The following is a 19,428-nucleotide window of genomic DNA, read 5'->3' as shown; positions in this document are numbered from 1 at the left end:
CAGGTATTACAGTTTTGTAAGATCAAATTTCTTTAAAAACAACTCAAGTTCCTCATCAAGATTGTTTAAATCAGCCAAGACCTCTTTCTCCTCTCGAGGACCTATCTGCTTTATCTATGAAAAGAAAGGGCACAAATCCTATAGCTGCAGGCATAAGCCTAGCATTACGTGGGTTTGGAAACCTAAAGAAAGTATCTCTAACCCACAAGGACCTGAGAACACTTAGGTACATAAGTAGAATTAATATTTTTATTTTGCAGGAATAGGTCCGCAAGATCTATAAGAAAGGAATATGGGTTATTGATAGAGGATGTTCCAGAACATGACTGAAAAGAAATAAAACTTTCTACTCTAAAGAAAATAGATGGGGGATCAGCCAGATTCGATGACAATGCTAGAGGCAAGGTCATCAGAGTCGGCTTAGTAAACCTCAGCTCATCATGTGAATTGAGTGAAGTATACTTAGTGGACGGCCTCAAACATAATCGACTTAGTATCAGTCGCTGTATGACATCAATTTTGGAGTCTTCTTCAAAACCAAAAATTTCTCAATCAAACACGACAAAGAGACATCTCTGTCATCAAAAAGTACAAATAGAAGCTAGAAATTTTATCACCTATGTTCATAGGAATTCTATGCTCAGAATAGATACTCTCAGAACTTCTCATTGCCTCTTCTCCGTAAAATGGTGTAGTAGAGCAAAAAAAAACAGTGTGTCCATGAAATTGCTAGGATCATGTTGTTAGAACATAATAAACCAGATTATTTTTGGGCAAAAATAGTAAGTAAAACATGTCACATCATCAATAGATGCATGATCAGACCAATTCTATAGAAAATGTCTTATAAACTATGAAGAGGAAAGAAGCCAAACATTATCTACATTCATCCTTTTGGATGTAAATGCTTTATCCACAATAATGGTAAGAATAACTTAGGAAAATTTGATCCACGAAGTGATAAAGGTATTTTCCTTGGGTATTCTCCCACTAGTCATGCTTATATGGATTATAATAAAAGAACTTTATGTGTTAAAGAATCAATGCATATTGTATTTGATGAAGCTAATCACCCTCCTCTGAGTTTGGATATTGATGAAGAATAGGTGAGTGATCTACAATCTAGAGCCAATGCTAGCACAACCTCTGATCCATCACAAGATGAGTTGATTATACCCCCTCAAGAGTCAACTCCCACAAAAGAAATAGTCAAACTAATTGTTCCAAGAGAATGGAAACACGATGCATTCATCATCGGAAATCAATATGATAGGATGCAAATAAGAGAATTATTGAGAAAGAAAATATTTATTGCTCTTATATCTCAAATTGAATCAAAGAAGACTGATAAGGCCCTCAAAGATGAATCATGGGTCAAAGTATTAAAGAAAGAATTAGACCAATTTGAACGAAATCAAGTTTGGACTCTGGTTTGAACGAAATCAAGTTTGGACTCTGGTTGAAAGACTCAATAAATGCTCAGTAATTGGAACTAGATAGGTCTATAGAAACAAATTAAGTGAAGAAGGTAAGGTTATCAAAAATAAATCCAGACTTGTAGCTCAAAGCTACTTCCAACAAGAAGAATTTGAAATGATTCTTATAGGCGAGCTTACATTCTTCTTGGGATTACAAGTCAAACAAACTCCCAAAGGAAGCTTTATCAGTCAAGCTAAGTACATAATGCAACTCATAAAAAAATTTGGTATGGAAAAAGAAAAGGCCAATGGAACTCTGATGAGTGCATCCACAAACCTTGATTTAGAGTCATCTGGGAAGAATGTTGATGAAAAGATGTATAAGGGAATGATTGGGTCACTAATCTATTTAACCGCCAGTAGACCAGACATCATGTTCAGTGTATTTAAGTATGCCAGGTTTTAGTCAACTCCCAAAGATTCTCATCTGACTGTCGTCAAAAGAATCATCCGATACCTCATAGGAACTTAAGACATTAGACTATGGTGCCCTTTTTCTTCCCATTTGATTTAATTAGATATTCAGACACTAACTTTGTAAGTGATAAAAATGGTAGAAAAAGCACTAGTGGAACATGTCAAATTCTTGGCGATTCCCTGATCTCATGGCACAATAAGAAGTGAACTTCAGTTTGTCTTTCAACAACTGAAGCCGAATACATAGCCGTTGGAAGTTGTGGTACTTAAATTGTATGGATTATGCATCAACTACTTGATTTTAATTTTTCCTTGAATCTATTCTCATATTGTGTGATAAAACTAGTGCTATTAGTTTATCTAGATATACTGTGCATCATTCTAGGGCCAAACATATTGATATTAAGCATCATTTTATTTGAGATCATATAGAAAATGGTAATTTTTAGTTAACATTTGTTGACTCTGAAAATCAACTAGTAGATATTTTTACAAAACCCCTGTTAGAAAAAAGATTTTATTACCTTAGAAAAAGACTTGATATTCTCAGTATTACTGAATTATGAGTCTTATTTTTGGACAAAAATCTCTTTACTTTTTCTGATTTTCTCATTAGTTTTTAACCAAAAAATTGTCTTTCAAAAGAGGGTCCTGTCCCTTGTTTTTTGCTGGGTTGTAAAATATTTTTTAATACACTATCTGTTGCACTATTTGTTTTGCCTAATACTTGTTAGTTAATGGATTAAATCTCTGCTATTAGTCTACTGCTCTTTTTGCTACTCTATGGTTCTTTTTTATTATGCCAAAAGGGGGAGAAAGATAAGAACATCATAAGTGCCTACAAATCAGGGGTAGCAAGCCGACTACAGTACCAGACAGGGAAGTCAACTGATGGTTATGCTTGTTTGTCATTATCAAAAAGGGGGAGATTGTTAGCCTCTTATATTTATGTTTTATGTTTTAATAATGACAAACTAATAAGTGAACTTTGCAGGATATTGAAGATCCCTAATGATGGAAGAAGATCTCACACAAAGTACATTAAAGATCTTAAATCATGGAAGGATATCTCGCACAAGGCAACGAATATTCTCTCAAAGAATATTGTGCTAAATATGGAGACACATCAAAAATAGGATATCGCTAAAAGGCAACAAAAATCATATCAACTAAAGATCCTAATAGAAAAGGCAATTGGACGCATCTTACAACATGATCAAAGGAGAAAGAAGATCTCACTACTTACATAGAAATATCTGATATAGATATGTATAGATATGAGAAAGAAAACTCACACCAAGTATGAACATATCTGATGTAGACATACCATAAGGTGCAAACTCTCTCAATCAAGAAATCTACTCAAATCCTTGATTGAGAAGAAACCTCTTAGGTTTTCTTATGAAGAAAAGAATTATATACAACAAAAGACTATAAGGCCTAAACGGAAGAAAGAAGACACCACACAACTTTGAAGAAAAATATCAAAGTATCTCAATCTTAGTCTCACGGGGTTTTGTAACTTTTAGTTTACAATTGTTACATAAAGACTAGGATCGAGTCAACTTTGTAATATCAACTAAAGTTGTGTCACAAGATCTGAAGAACAAAATAATACTTTAGAACTTGTTTCCCATCAGTGTACTCGAGCCCGACATTTAACGATCTAAGGAAACTTTGAAACCCAAGGGGACTGCAAGTAGGCACTATACTGGTGTTTCGAACTAGGATAAATTTCTATGTATTTACTTTATGTTCAATTATTTATTAGCTTAATTGTTTTAAATCTAATCTATTTTGTGAAGTGTACTGATCTACAGGTGACTCAACTGTGAAGAGTCAGTAGCCGACTAACAAAAAATTTTTAATTCACCCCCTCTTGAATTTCAATTAATTCCTCTGGTTTGTTTTATGTTAGCATCCTTGTAGATTCAAAGTAGCAACTATTATTTTTAGAGACTATAGAAATATCCTCTAGCCTTATCTTTATGCATATTTTGCTTTTAAGATAGTCTAAATTTTCTTTGATTTCTGTATTTAGTGGCTTGTATTAGTGACTAACAAATTTGAAATTGTTTATGTTTTACTATACCAGTCTATTAATCTACTTGTGAGATTATTCGAGGTTTGTTATGTTCTTATCTACTTATATTTTTTTTAAGTTTGGGATGTTATTAATTGAGTTCCTTCCTTACCTATACTGAGGAGGAATAGGTGTCATCACAATCCCGAATGTAGATTGTGAAAGATGGTTTCAGAGCCCAGATTTATTACGTCCATTACATATATTTGGGAGGCTATAGAATTTTAGAAAATATTTATTTTCTTCTCTCTCTATCTCTTATGGTGCAATATTAATCCCTTAACTTGAAATACTAAAATTCTTATCCAATTCTCTCACAGATAATGAGAACTTGTATATCTCAAAATGGTGGTTAGGATCCCCCATCAACCCCCAAGCCAATTTTTTAAGTTGGGATACATGAATGGGTAGGAGATGTGGTAGGGGCAGAAGTCGTGGTAGAGAAAAAGCTCGAGGAGATGCTCAAATTCCTGATAAGGTGAGGTCTATCAAGGTTGATTTTGAGGTAGATGATGATGATGTTTAGGTTCTAGTTCATAATGTAGGCCTAGGTTAGGAACTACCAATATTTGTTGCTACATCGATTCTTTAGGATACATTGATTTAGTTTTGGGTGTTTTGGAGACTATAGCTTAGGGAAGTAGATCATTTGGTACACCACAGGGTTCATAGGTTGGGATGGGGGCACAGATCTAAAATCAACAAGCCATTCTAATTTATCAGGGTCCTATGGTTTAGCCAATATCAATGTATGATGGTATGCCTTTACTAGGGGTTGGAGCTATCAGTGGGGTTAGGAAAATTATGTCTGATGAGGAGCAGCTATGCTTTGTAAAGTTAAGGAAGATGGATTCACCACCAGGGTGATCAACATGAGAATGTCTATGAGTTTTTGGTTAGTTTTCATGAGAGACTACAGAGTGTGGGATTGTTGACCACTACGTGGTTAATTATACTGCCTTGTAGATGAGTGGTGTAGTGGTGGCATTCTTATCTTGATTCCAGGCCAGTAGGTTCTCCACCGATGACTTGGGTTATGTTTGCACAGGCTTTCCTTGACAAATTCATCCCTTGTATCTTCAAGAAAGAGCGTAGGCACCACTTTGAGAATTTGACAGTGAAGGATATTTTCGTGGTTGAGTACGAGATTTGAATTTAAGCTTTATCTCGTTATGCTATGGCGATCTTGCCAGACAAGGTTGAGATAATCAGGAGGTTTATGAGAGTTTTGATACTTAGGATCAGAGAGGTTATATTTGTTGTTTCCCAATCTAGGTATACTCTTTAGAGGGTGGTTGAATCAATTAAGGAGTTTGAGTTGATGCATCGTGAGGAGTCTAGGGATTTGAGGGATAAGAGGTCCCGCACTTCAGGTCGATTTAGTAGTACCTCATCTCGAGCTAGGGGTTTATTTGGAGGAAATTTTTGCCCTTAGCATGGTAGACCAATTCAGGTAGCGATGCAGATATTAGAGGGTGGACATTCAAGTCAAGATTCTTATGGTTTGAACATGTTTTACATGGTTTATCTGATCAATTTTTTTGTTGTGTCAGCCATATTAAATATTTAGGTCATTCTCAATAATTGTTTGGCTCTCAGGTCATGTTATGAGTGAGGTAGTCCAGATCATATTTAGAGAGATTCTCCAATATAAAATAGAGAGGTCCATAATAGGGTCATTAGGCTCTTACTAGAGCAGCAACTCTCCTATCTAGGGTCGGGACAGATCTCAGAGAGGTAGAGATACACCACCAGCAGGAAAGAAAGGTGGTAAAGGAATGACTCAAGAGATTGATGATAAAACACACTGTTATTTCTTCCCATAAAATACTAAGAAAGAGTCTTCTAATGCAATCATTATAGGTATCATCTCGATTTATCATTGACCTGCTTTGGTGTTATTTGATACGATTTCTACTTTTTCCTATGTGTCTCATACTTTACTTCTAGCCTTGATATGATGTTTGAGTCGATAGTTGTGCCTATTGCTATCCTAGTAGGTGATTCCTTACTGGTGGATCGGGTGTACCGACCCTGTGTTGTTTCTATTTTAGGAATACATGGGTAGTTTTGACTATCCTCGATATGGTCGATTTTAGTGTAATTTTAGTCATGGATTGTCTTTCTCCCTATCATGCTATCTTGGATTTTCATGCCAAGATAGTTACTTTGGCTATGTCTGATCATCTGGGTTTGGAGTGGAGGGGTATTTAGAGTTTGTATGCTAAGAAGGTAATTTCATTCATTCAAGCCCATCGGTTAGTTGAGAAGGGATGTCTTTCACATTTGGCTTATATTTATGATACTGGTACTGATACATCCTCTTTAGAGTTAGTGAAGGTGGTTAGAAAGTTTATAGATGTATTTCTTACCGATCTTCCAGATGTTCCTCCTTATAGGAAAACATCGATAGAGTTGAAGGAATTGAAAGACCAGCTTTAGGATTTGTTAAGTAAGGGATTTATTTGACTAAGTATATCACCTTGGAGTGCTCCAGTATTGTTTGTAAAGAAGAAATATAGGTCTATGAGAATTGCATTAAATATCGACAATTGAACAAGGTGAAAATCAAGAATAAGTATCCTCTACCACATGTTGATGACCTTTTTAATCAGCTTCAAGGTGCTTCATTGTTCTCAAATATTGACTTGAGTTTGGGTTATCATCATTTAAAGATTCGAGCCTCGGACATTCCCAAGATAACTTTTCGGACTAGATATGGCCAATATGAGTTGTTGGTTATGTCTTTTGGCTGACAAGTGGCCTAGCAATATTCATAGAGTTTATGAATAAAGTGTTTCATCCATATCTTAATTTGTTTGTGATTGTGTTACTCGAATATATTTTTGTGTATTCTAAGAGCAAGGTAGATCATGTAGAATATTTGAGAGTTGTACTCCAAAGGTTAAGAGATGAGAAACTATATGCCAAGTTTTCAAAGTGTGAATTTTGTCTTAGTTCTCTGGTATTGTTGGGACACGTGGTGTCTAAGGAGGGTATCATAGTTGATCAAGTCAAAGTTAAGGCAGTTCTAAATTGGTCACAACTTACTTTAGCCTTAAATATTCATAGTTATATGGTTTGGTAGGCTATTACAGGCGGTTTGTGCAAGGTTTCTCTTCCAGTGAAGCTCCCAAAAATTGGTTCTCACAAGAACATTGTTTTTCAGTGGTCGGTTAAGTGTGAGAACAGCTTTCAAAAGCTCAATACTCTGTTGACTTCAGCTCCTATCTTGACCCTATTTATGAAAGGTTAGGGATTCACTGTGTTTTGTGATGCTTTCGATTTGGATTGGGTAGTGTGTTAATGCAGAAAAATAAGCTGATAGCATATATGTCAAGTTAGTTTAATCCATGTGAACGAAATTATCCTACCAATGATTTAGAGTTACTAGTGTTTGTGTTTGTATTGAAGTTATGGAAACATTATTTGTATGGAGTTCATTGTGAGGTCCACACTGATCATCATAGCCTTTACTATATCTTTAAGCAAAATAAGTTGAATTTGAGACTACGTAGGTGGATAGAGTTATTGAAGGATTACGATAAGACTATTCTATATCATCCAGGCAAGTCCAATGTAGTAAGTACTGCCTTGAGTAGGAAAGTTGTTAGCATGGGTAGTCTCGCATTGTTGAGTGTAGATGAGTGACCATTAGCTAAGGAGGTTCAACAATTGGCTAATATTTTATACGTCTTGAAATCTCTGAGTCAGGTAGAGTTTGTGCATGCATAGAAGCGAGGTCCTTATTGATAGAGAAAATTAGAGATCGATAGTTTAAGGATGACAAGTTGTGTATTATAAGAGATAAGGTGATACGAGGTAAGGCTGAGGAGGAAATTTTAGACCAGAAGGGTGTTTTGAAGATTAAAGAATGGATTTGTGTTCCTAGAGTGGGTGATTTGACTAGATCTATTATGAAGGAGGCCCATTCTTCTCGGTATTCCAATCATCCAAGCGCAGTAAAGATGTATCATGACCTAAAACAACATTACTAATGGTGTAGGATGAAGAGAAATATTGCAAAGTTTATGGCTAAGTATTTTAATTACCAACGGGAGAAATATTACCACCAGAGACCAGGTGGTTTGCTTTAGAGGATACCAATTCCCGAGTAAAAATGAGAGCGCATCACTATGGATTTTGTAGTAGGGTTGCCTCAAACCTTGAGGAAAATTTGTTTAGGTGATTGTGGACAGATTGAAAAAATCAGCCCATTTGTGCCAGTAAAGATGAGCTATGATACACAAAAATTACCTAAGATCTATATTCGTGAGATAGTTCGATTACATAGAGTGCAAATTTACATCATTTCAGATAGAGTTACCTAGTTCACTTTGAACTTTTGGTGTGCTTTTTTGTAGGAGTTGGCTACTCGTTTAAATTTAAGTACAACCTTCCATCCACAAATAGGTGGTCAGTCAAAGCAGACTATTCAGGTGTTGGAGGATATGTTATGAGCTTGTGTGATAGATTTCGGGGGTCACTAAGATCAGTTTTTATCCTCAGTGGAGTTTTTCTATAATAATAGCTACCATTAAAGTATTTAGATGGCACTATTTTAGGTTTTGTATGGTATGAAGTATACATTCTCAGTTGGGTGGTTTGATTCTTTTGAGGTTAGACCTTAGGGCACCGATCTGTTGAGATATTTGATGGATCAGATGAGATTGATCCACAGACCAATTTTTGCAAACTCAGAGTAGACAGAAAAGTTATGCTGACAAAAAGGTTCGTGACTTAGAGTTCATGCAGGGTGAGCGGGTCTTGTTAAGGTATCACCTATGAAGGGTGTGATGAGATTTAGGAACAAAGAAAAGACTAATTTATGGTTTATTAGCCATTTTAATATTCTTCAATGTGTTGGTCCAATTGTGTATGAGTCGGCTTTACCACCGGATCTTTCAGTTATGCACCCAATTTTTCATGTTTCTATGTTAAGAAGGTATTATCCAGATGATTCACATGTGATTCAGTGAGACTCAATCAGTTAGATCAAAATCTGGCATTTGAGGAAGATCCTAAATCTATTTTTGATAGACAAGTTAGGAAGTTGAGGTCAAAAAAGATAGCATCAGTGAAGGTACATTAAAGACATTTTCCTACAAAGAAATCCACTTGGGAGGTCGAGTTGCATAGTGGATGTCCTTATCTTTTCAATAGTCTAGGTACCTTCTTTCACTTCATGTTCGAGGATGAACGTTTGTTTTATTTGTGGATGATGTAACGACCCTTCAAGTCATTTTGTAAATTTTTCTTATTTTAACCCTCATCATAGTGTTTAAATATGATTTATGACTTACGGGGATGGATAGTGTCAAATCTTGAGGTGTTAGGAGGTGATTTAAGTCATTAACTGAGTTCTAGAGTTTGGGTAAAGTTAAGCCTGATCATTATCAACCTTTGATCGAGAAGACCTCGAATTGGTATTGTAATATTTTCATTAGGTCCGAAATGTGCTTTTTAGTCTACATATTTGGATTACTTTCTCAAGATTCCAAATAAATTTCGATGATTTAGTGAAAATTTTGGTAATTTATATAATTAAATTAATTAATGATTTAATGGGTCAAAGTCCTAAAATATTTACTTAGTTGGTCAACACAAGAATAAATTCAAGTGGGGAGAGTTACTATACTTACTAATAAAAAAATCAGAATGCTTTGGGAAATAGGGGCACGACGGTTAACAACTATTTTTCCATTTGCAATTTTGAAATAATTTCTTGCCAACTTCAGATTTATCTTAGAATTTTTATATGGAGTTATCCTTAATTGTTGGTTTGTCCTATAATGGTTCAGAGGTTCAGTGAATTAGATTTAGGCAAAATTTAAAAGATTAAATAGCTTTTGACCAATGATGACAGTTGTGGGCTATTGATGATAGATTATGTTTCTACTTTAGTGTATAGTGGCTACGAGAAACGTGAGGTAGGCAGTGGACAATTATGCTGATTGCTGAGGCATCAAATGTATTCTATTAAAATTAGGGTGACTAGATTTTTAGTGAATAATATTACAGTAAATTGATACAACTGAGTAAATGCTTTTGTTTAATAACGTCACATTGTAAAAGGAAAACAATGATTACAAATCACTCGTAAGGATGTTAGTTGAGCTGGAAAGTGGGTGTCGTCTGCTAGTATATTTGGAATACTGGTCAAATTCTTAGCTTTAAATTAGACAGTATTTGTACTCAACTTCATATTTTGATATTTTGCTTCATCATTAGTATATTCTGGGATTAAGATTTTGACAAATTCAAGTTTTAGGTCTAAAACTTTTAGAGTAAGAACTTATAAAATGGGTGTTATAAAATTCTTACTTTTATAGAAAAAATATAATTGAACAGATCTTGATCATTGGGAAGTTTTACGAAAGGGTGAGTTTATAAATTGACGATTGGTTTTGGTTTGAGTCAAGTTGAGAATTTCTTAGATTCTTTTTCAAAGTGCTTATGTGTAATGAGAGTAATAGGGAATGGTGGTCCCATATAGCTGAAGTGATTATTAGGATATACTATTAACCATGTAGTTTGTGTTATAGTATTATATTTTCATCCTGTGTAAAGAGACTTTCTTATGTTAATAAAATCTTTATTTGAATAGATCATTGTGTTAATATGTGTGTCCTTTACTTATATAGTAGACAATTTTGTGTATGGAGTATTTTAACTCATGCACAGAAAATTAAAATTGTCGGTTCTTATGAGTAATAAATTACTGTTCTCAATCAAAAGATGAGGTAGGAAAAATATCTTGATGATTGTAGCACAAGATTAAATATAATTTGATCTTGATTATGGAATGGTAATATTCCAACTTCTTATGCTAGTACATTTTGTATGTATTGAACGAGCAAATTAGAGATTTTTGTATATGTTCTAAATTGTAATAACCAACTTCTCTAGTCCATTACATGTACTTATACTCTTCATCTTGAAACTCATGATCGATGTGGTTGTAACGTCTTGCATCATCAATGCGGTAGCTTGTGGTAATATGCTCTTAGAGTTAAATGACTAAAATGGTGTCAAAGAAACTTAGTCTCATTTTTTACTTCCAAAGTGAGTAAAGTTTAAACCAGATATAATTTTCCTAATTTCGACTTTCTATCATGTGAGAAATTGAATGAGCTTTCCGTCGATATAAGATTCGCCCAAATACGATACCCAGGTAAGAAGTTATGGCTAATTTAAGTCCTAGTCGTAAAACACCATCCTTTTGGTGCTTGGCGCGTCACGGAGGGGGTCTATTTAACAATTGTCAAATTCCAGCAGCCTAGCGCGATTATGGCGCATCGCGCTGAAGCTCAAGGTCCCAACCAGTGGGACAACGCGATGGCTCCGCATCGTAGTGACCCTAAGAATTCCATTCGTCAATTTCCAGTGAGCCACCACGATTGTGGTGCGTCGCGGTGGCCCATAAAATCAGGTTCCTATTTATATTTTTATTCCGTCTCATTAAGGGTACATTTGGTATTTTTCACCCCCTTATCAGCTTAAACATGGGATTTAATCCCAAAGACACCAGAATACATTCACAATCATCCAAATTACTCAAGAACACTCTCTAAGGTTTCAAACTAAAAACCCAAATAACTCAAGATTCAACCCTAAGTTTTCGAAAATAATTGAAGATTTGGAATCCCCAAACCGTAGGCTTCAAGAATCATTCATCAAATTCCTAAATTAAGGTATGTGGGGTTTTTCTAAAAATCTCATGGGCATAGAAATCATGATTTTAAGAAAAAGGTTTTAGATTTATGATTTATAGTCATGTTTTAGAAGTCTCAATGGCATTGTTTTGGTCTTTAGGTCGTTCCCCAAATTGATTTGAAATTCTATATATATGTATGCATGTCTTTAAGGATGAATATTCAATTGAGAGCATGAATTAAAATGAATTCCTCTCTTGATATGATTTTTCCCATTATTCGTATGATATGGATTGTTTTGAAAAGCATGATATAAAAGGTCTTGATTTGAACATGATTCTGGAATCAAAAGAGAGGGTTGTGCACGTAGATAAATATTGGACATACATATAATTAAAGACTGCATGGTTTCACCAAAAGAACATGACCACCATATGTTTGAAGAATTCTTGCATAGTTTTGACTTATGTTTTGGAACATGAAATCGCCTATACTATTTGCATGTTTGGGTGGTCTGAATTGAGTTTTGATGAAAGAATCATGCATGATGCATTATGCCTCAGAAAAATAACTTGCAAGTCTTGGTGTGACAACACCAACTCTGATAAAGCCATGTTAATTCAGAACAGAATAGAATGCATGTTTGAAATCAGATTTTCAGATTTTTGAAACTAGAATTATGCATGTTTCAAAATAGACTAAAATTGGGCATAAAGAGATCTTAGGTGGTTCCCCGAAGAAGACACGAGTTCAAACAACTCATTGCCCCAAACCGTGATTTGCCGATCTTGGTATATTATTATACGCTGGCCTAGTGCCCTGTGGCATATCAGACTCAGACACTCCAACCCTTGCAGCATACTTGGGTTGGGGGCTTCCCCGCCAAGTCAGTGGCAGATTCCATATATCCCGTAGAATATCATACTTGTAGGGGAGTGCCCCCTAACTCAGAAGTAATATAAAATCAGAGGCTGCATTGACAGAAAAGTTTTACAATTATCAAAGATGCCCATGTGTTTTGGAATTTATATCATATCTGATGTTTTATTACTAGCTCTCAACTATTTTATTTATTTTAAAAGATTTATTTTGGATTGCTCTGCGTACCAGTACATCTGTATTGACCCCCCCTACCTTCCAGGTTCTGAGGCACAGTCTAGGGGTCCTGATAAGTAGTAGATTTCTTCAGACAGAAGTGCAGGATCTAGTCTGCGAGCCTTCTATATTTCAGAAGGCCTGGTTATTTTTAGAAATTTATTATCAGTTATGGTTTTGGTCTACTGGGGGCCTTGTCCCAACTTTTCAGATAGTTATCTTTAGATCATGTAGTAGAGATTTCGCAGACTGTTCCAGAAGTTATTTAATTGTTTTTGGATTTCATTTCGTATTGTTAGATTGAAATATAGAGTATGACCATGTTTCTATATTAGATCATAATTCTACATTTTCTTTTACTATATGAATGTTGTGCATGATTACCAGATCAGGTAGAGTTGGGCGTTCGGGCCTTCATGGTTTGGAATGTCCATCATGGCTAGGCCCTAGTTCGGGTCATGACAAACTTGGTATCAGAGCACGGTTTATACTCCCAGGGTATCTGCAAAATTACGCCGGGTAGAGTCTCGTTTATGGGTGTGTAGTGCACCACACTCATAAGTAGGAGGCTACTAGGAATTTAGGAATGTTTTCCCTCTTTGTAATTTAGTTCGTGCTTTGGAGCCTAATCTGTCCTCTAATCTGTGATCTCTTGCATTTCAGAAAAATAATATTGCCTCTCCATCGTACTATCGATCATAATACACAGATAGATGAGGTCCGTCCCACTCATGGGATGAGGACCCAAAATAGAGCTCAGGCTCCGGAGATTGATGCTACTCCGAGAGTCCCATTTACTCAGACCAGCCCACCTAGGGAACCCAAAGCTCCTCGGATGAGGACTAACCGCACTCAGCCTCGCGAAAGAGATGTATCGAATGTAGAATTCAGACAGTCTATTCACATGCTTGCTCAGTTGATAGCCACACAGACTCAATAATTGGAAGATGTTAGGTCTGCATCAGTCACATCTGAGGCTACTAGGGTGGGTCAGTTCATGAGAATGAACCTGCCCAAGTTTTTGGGTACCAAGGTAGAAGAGGATCCACAGGAGTTTGTGGATGGGGTGGAGAAGATCTTCAAGGTGATGCATGTAGACGAGGTGGAAGGGGTGGAATTGGAAGCTTACTAGCTTAAAGAAGTTGCAAACCAGTGGTATAATGAGTTGGAGGACTCTAAGGGTGAGAGTGTTGAGCCCACGGTGTGGGGAGAGTTCGTGGAAGCCTTCCTTGATCGGTCTTTCCCCTTGAGTTGAGGGAGGCCAAAGCCGAGGAGTTTATGAACCTTAAGCAAGGAAAAATTAGTGTCAAAGATTACACTCTAAAGTTTAACCAACTGGCTCGTTATGCTCCGGAGATGGTTGGTAATATGAGAGCCTAAATGAGAAAATTTGCATTCGGCCTTTCGGATGACTTAGTGCTTGAATGTAAGGGGGCTATGCTGAACAGGGACATGGATTTCTCTAGGTTGTCAGTGCATATGCAGTGGGTAGAGGAGAAGAAGAAGAGAATCATTGAATCTAAGGAGAAGGACAGATAGGCAAAGAGAGCCAGAATAGCAGAACAGAACCACAGTCAGCCACAGAGTGGTAATTGGGGAAATAAATGGCAGAAGAAGAAGAATTGGGGTAATGCTCAGTCCGCAGCCAGCGCCCTAATGCTCAGACCTTTAGTAGACCGACGAACTAAGATTTTCCAAAATAATCATAGATCCAAAGCTCAAGATACCCAGTCATAGGGCAACGTAGCTCAGCAGCATCGTACGTTTCCCTGGTGTGAGACCTGCGATAAGCATTATCCAGGGAGGTGTCAGCTGGGTTCGCTGGTATACTACTATTCATGTGGTCAGTCGGGTCATTTCCAGAGAGATTGTCCTTTGGATAGAAAGAGTGTTGGTGGTGCTAAATATCACGCAAATTCTTCCGCACGACCAACGCCCCAAAAGGGCATCACCTTAGTTATCAGGAGTAGTCGCAACCGGCTGTATGCGTTGTCCAACTGCTAGGAGGTGGAAGCAACACCATACGTAGTCACCGGTATGTTACAAATCTTTTCATATGATGCTTATGTATTACTTGATCACAAGTCTACCTTATCCTATGTGACCCCTTATGTGGCTGTTAGTTTTGGGTTTGAGCCCGATGAAATTTCAGAACCTTTATCTGTTTCCACTCCAGTGGGTGATTCTGTTGTGTCTAGGAGAGTGTATAGAAATTATGTGGTGACTTTTTGTGGTCGGGATACCATGCCAGACCTCATAGACCTAGATATAATTGATTTTGATGCTATCCTAGGGATGGACTGGCTTTATTCGTACTATGCCACATTAAATTATAGAACTCGAAGAGTCATTTTTTTTAATGAACCAGTGATAGAATGGGAAGGGCATTCTTTAGTTCCTAGAGAGAACTTTATATCTTATCTCAGAGCCCATAAACTTATCTCCAAAGGTTATTTGTATCATCTTATTCGGGTTAAAGATTCTAATGTCGAAAGTCTTCCTCTCCGGCTAGTCCCTGTGGTAAATGAGTTTCCAGATGGTCTCCCAAGAATACCACCTGATAGGGAGATAGATTTTGATTTGTTCCCAGACACCTGTCCCATTTCTATTCCGCCATATAGAATGGCTCCTACAGAACTGAAAGAGTTGAAAGAACAGCTAGCAGACCTTCTAGACAAAGGTTTTATACGCCCCAGTGTTTCTCCCTGGGGTGCACCTGTACTCTTCGTGTGAAAGAAAGATGGTTCCCTATATATGTGCATAGATTACCACCAGCTAAATAAGGTCACTATTAAAATTAAATATCCTCTTCCTAGGATTGATGATCTCTTTGACCAACTTCAGGGTGCTAAATGTTTTCCAAAGATAGACCTTTGTTTAGGATACCATCAGTTGAAAGTTAGAGAGTCAGACATTCCCAAAACATCTTTCCAAACTAGATACGGTCATTACGAATTCCTAGTCATGTCCTTTGGGTTGACTAACGCCCCTGCAACCTTCATGGATCTTATGAACAGGGTATTCCATCAGTTTCTAGATCTGTTTGTTATAGTTTTCATTAATGAATTCTGATTTATTCTAAAAGTAAGGAGGATCATTCCAATCACCTCCGAATCATCCTTCAGACTCTCAAAGATCATAAGTTGTATGCGAAATTCTCCAAGTGCGAATTTTGGCTTAATGCTATTTGTTTCTTGGGGCATATCGTATCTAGTGACGGGATTAAGGTTGATCCCAAAAGATTGAGGCAGTGAGAAAATGGCCCAGACCCATGACTCCAATCGATATTCGTAGCTTCTTGGATTCGGCAGGGTATTATAGAAGATTTGTAAAGAGTTTTTCTTCCATAGCTGCACCACTTACTAAGTTGACTTAGAAAAATGTGAAGTTCATATGGTCTGAATCCTATAAGAATAGCTTTGAGAAGTTAAAAGATAAGTTGACAACAGCTCCTGTTTTGACTCTTTCGGAAGGTAAGAAGGGGTTTGTTGTGTACTGTGATGCATCCCGTCTGGGAATTGGGTGTGTACTTATGCAGCACAGTAAGGTAGTGGCCTATGCATCTAGGCAGTTGAAGGTGCATGAGCGAAATTACCCCACCCATGACTTGGAGTTAGCGGTTATGGTGCTTGCGCTTAAAATCTGGCGGAATTATCTCTATAGGGTACATATTGATATATTTACTGACCACATGAATTTACAGTATGTTTTCTCGCAGAAAGAACTAAACCTCAAGAAAAGGTGTTAGTTGGAGATTTTGAAGGATTATGACATAAGCCTGCACTACCATCCAGGCAAGGCAAATGTGGTAGCCGACGCCCACAGTAGGTTGTCTATGGGCAGTCTTTCTTATGTTGAAAAGGGAAAGATGGAGATGGTGACGCATATTCACTGACTTATAAATCTAGGAGTGTGACTCTTGGATTCCGAAGATGGGGGAGTGGATGTTCATGAAGTAGCTAAATCTTTCCTTTGTGCTGAAGTTAAAGAGAAGTAGGTTGAAGATCCCATCTTGATGTAGATCAAGAAAGATATGGGTAAACAGAAGGTGATGTTTTTTAAAATTAGTGGTGATGGAATCTTGAGATATCAGGGTAGACTATGTGTGCCAGATGTAGATGGGTTGCAAAACAGGATCCTTGATGAAGCCCACACTTCGAGGTATGTTGTTCACCCAAGCACTACTAAGATATATCAAGATCTAAAAGCTATATACTGGTGGAATAATATGAAGCATGATGTGGCTAATTTTGTTGCCAAGTATTTAAATTGTCAACAAGTTAAGGTAGAGCATATGAGAATAGGTGGTACATCCCAAGAAATAGCTTTGCCTTTATGAAAGTGAGAGATTATCACTATGGAATTTACTACGGGACTTCCAAGGTCCTAAAATCAGTATGATTCTATTTGGGTAATTGTAGACCGGCTGACCAAGTCAGCTCATTTTCTGTCTGTGAGGACCAACTATTCAGGAGATGATTATGCCAAGCTTTACATTGAGAAAATAGTCTGCTTGTATGAAAAACCTGTATCCATCAATCTGACTGAGGTACGCAATTCTCTTCTCAGTTTTGGAGATCTTTTCAGAGGGGTTTAGATACTCAAGTGAACCTAAGTATTGCATTCCACCCTCAGACTGATGGGCAAGCTGAGTGCACCATTTAGACCCTTGAGGATATATTGAGGTCCTGTGTGATTGACTTCAAAATTAATTGGGTAGATCACTTGCCATTTATAGAGTTCGCATATAATAACAGTTATCATGCCAGTATTAAGATGGCTCCTTTTGAGGTATTGTATGGGAGAAGATGTAGGTCTCCAATAAGGTGGTATAAAGTGGGTGAGATTTAGTTATTTGGACTTGATCTTGTTCATCAAGCAATGGAGGACGTGAAGATTATTAGAGAATGACTTAAGACAGCCCATAGTAGACAGAAATCCTATGCCGATGTCAAGAGAAGGGAGCTAGAATTTGAAATTGGTGATTAGGTATTTGTAAAGTATCCCCTATGAAGGGAATTATACGATTTGGAAAGAAAGGTAAGTTGAGTCCTCGCTATATAGGACCATACCAGATTTTGAGAAGGATAGGTGCAGTTGCGTATGAGTTAAAGTTGCCTACAGATCTGGGTTCTATTCATCCGGTATTTCACATATCCATGTTGAAGAAATGTATTGGAGACCATTCCCAAGTGTTGCCTGTAGATAAGATCAAGGTGACAGACTCATTAGCATATGAAGAGGAACCTATTGCAATCTAAGATTGCCAAGTTCGGAAGTTAAGGAGCAAAGAGATAGTATTGGTTAAGGTTTTGTGGAGAAATCAAAAAGTTGAAGAAGCAACTTGGGAATCAGAAGATGACATAAGAGCAAGATACCCAAACCTGTTTGATCCGGTGAATGACGAAATAGAAGGTACAATTCCTACTTTATTCTTTTACGATCTTAGTATACCTTAAATCGTGTTTGTCTGTGTTCCACATCATTATTCGTGGATGAATGATCCTAAGGGGGATATAATGTAATGCCCCACATCGTCAATACGTTAGCTCGTGGTAATATATTCTTAGAGCTAAATGACTAGAACGGTGTCAAAGAGATTTAGTCTTATTTTTTACTTTTAAAGTGAGTAAAGTTTAAACCACATATAATTTCCCTAATTTTGACTTTCTATCATGTGAGAAATTGAATGAGCTTTCCGTCGATATAAGATTCGCCCAAATACGATACCCGTGCAAGAAGTTATGGCTAATTTAAGTCCTAGTTGTAAAACACCGTCATTTTGGTGCTTGGCGCGTCGCGGAGAGGGTCTATTTAACAATTGTCAAATTCCAGTAGCCTAGCGTAATTGTGGCGCGTCACACTGAAGCTCCAGCTCCCAACTAGTGGGACAACGAGATGGCTCCGCGTCACGGTGACCCTAAGAATCCCATTCATCAATTTCCAGTGAGCCACGACAATTGTGGCACGTCGTGGTGGCCCATAAAATCAGGCTCCCAGTTATATTTTTATTCCATCTCATTAAGGGTACATTAGGTATTTTCCACCCCCTTATTAGATTAAACACGGAATTTAATCCCAAAGACACCAGAATACATTCACAATCATCCAAATTACTCAAGAACACTCTCTAGGATTTCAAACTAAAAAGCCAAATAACTCAAGATTCAACCGTTGGTTTTTGAAACTAATTGAAGATTTGGAATGCCCAAACTGTAGGCTTCAAGAATCATTCATCAAATTCCTAAATTGAGGTACGTGGGGTTTTCCTAAAAATCTCATGGGCATAGAAATCATGATTTTAAGAAAAGAGTTTTAGATTTATGATTTATAATCATGTTTTAGAAGTCTCAATGACATTGTTTTGGTCTTTAGGCGTTTCCCCAAATTGATTTGAAATTCTATATATATGTATGCATGTGTTTAAGAACGAATATTCAATTGAGAGCATGAATTATAATGAATCCCTCTCTTGATATGATTTTTCCCATTTTTCATATGATATGGATTGTTTTGAAGTGCATTATATAAAAGGTCTTGATTTATACTATGATTTGAACATGATTGTGGAATCAAAAGAGAGGGTTGTGCATGTAGATAAATATTGAATATACATATAATGAAAAGGTGCATGGTTTTGCCAAAAGCACATAGCCACCATACGTTTGAAGAATTCTAGCATAGTTTTGACTTATATTTC

Source organism: Capsicum annuum, chromosome 11, assembly GCF_002878395.1.
Source record: "Capsicum annuum cultivar UCD-10X-F1 chromosome 11, UCD10Xv1.1, whole genome shotgun sequence".
Taxonomy (NCBI): Eukaryota; Viridiplantae; Streptophyta; class Magnoliopsida; order Solanales; family Solanaceae; genus Capsicum; species Capsicum annuum.
This window is presented reverse-complemented; position numbering follows the sequence as displayed.